A 1,539-nucleotide genomic window follows, 5' to 3' on the forward strand; every position below is an offset into this window, starting at 1 on the left:
CCTAATACAATAGTAAGAGGTCCTATTTATAATAAACTAGTCATTAGGGTTTACATGAGTAAGTAATTGATGCATAAATCCACTTCCGGGGCCCACTTGGTGTGTGTTTGGGCTGAGCCTGAGTGTTGCACGTGCAGAGGCCATTTGTGGAGTTGAACGCCAGTTTCTGTGCCAGTTTGGGCGTTCAACTCCGGTTTTGGATCCTTTTCTGGCGCTGGATGCCAGATTTGGGCAGAAGGCTGGCGTTGAACGCCAGTTTACGTCGTCTATTCTTGGCCAACGTATGGACCATTATATATTGCTGGAAAGCCCTGGATGTCTACTTTCCAACGCACTTGGAAGCGCGCCATTTTGAGTTCTGTAGCTCCAGAAAATCCACTTTGAGTGCAGGGAGGTCAGAATCCAACAGCATCAACAGTCCTTTTTCAACCTCTGAATCTGATTTCTGCTCACGTCCCTCAATTTCAGCCAGAAAATACCTGAAATCACAGAAAAACAAACAATGTTGCTCGCCCTCGAGCAAAAGAAGAAAGAATAGAAGAATAAGAAGAAGATATGGAGGAGATGGAGGGAGATGTGTATTCGGCCATATGGGTGGGATTGGGTGGGAAAGAAATGTTGACTTTTGAAGGAAAGTGGGTGTTTGGATGTGAGTGGTAAAGGGTTAATAGGGAAAAGTGTTTATTGGGAATAGAGGATGATTTGAGAAGAGAGAAGAGAGTGAGTGGAGGTAGATGGGGATCCTGTGGGGTCCACAGATCCTGAGGTGTCAAGGCATTTACATCCCTGCACCAATTTAGGCATGCAAAATGCCCTTGCACACAACTTTGGGCGTTCAGCGCCAGGTTGGTGCCCATTTTGGGCGTTCAACGCCCATTTGCTGCCTTTTCTGGCGTTGAACGCCAGAACCATGCTTGTTCTGGGCGTTCAGCGCCAGGATGCTCCCATTCTGAGCGTTCAGCGCTAGAACTATGCTCTGTTCTGGCGTTTGAACGCCAGACAGATGCTCCTCTAGGGTGTGATTTTTCTTCTGCTGTTTTTGATTCCGTTTTCAATTTTTATATTTATTTTGTGACTCCTCATGATCATGAACCTATAAAGACACATAACTAAGAAAAATATAGTTAGATAAACAAACATTGGGTTGCCTCCCAACAAGCGCTTCTTTAATGTCAATAGCTTGACAGTGGGCTCTCATGGAGCCTCACAGATGTTCAGAGCATTGTTGAGATTCTCCAACACCAAACTTAGAGTTCAGATATGGGAGTTCAACACCAAACTTAGAGTTTGGTTGTGGCCTCCCAACACCAAACTTAGAGCTTGACTGTGGGGGCTCTGGTTGACTCTGCTTTGAGAGAAGCTTTTTCTGCTTCCTCTCCATGGTTGCAGAGGGAGATCCTTGAGTTTTAAACACAAGGGAGTCCTCATTCCATTGAAGGACTATTTCACCTCTGTCAATATCAATCACAGCTCTTGCTGTGGCCAGGAAAGGTCGTCCTAGGATGATGGATTCATCCTCTTCCTTTCCAGTATCCAGGA

Source organism: Arachis ipaensis, chromosome B05 (genome assembly GCF_000816755.2).
Source record: "Arachis ipaensis cultivar K30076 chromosome B05, Araip1.1, whole genome shotgun sequence".
Taxonomy (NCBI): Eukaryota; Viridiplantae; Streptophyta; class Magnoliopsida; order Fabales; family Fabaceae; genus Arachis; species Arachis ipaensis.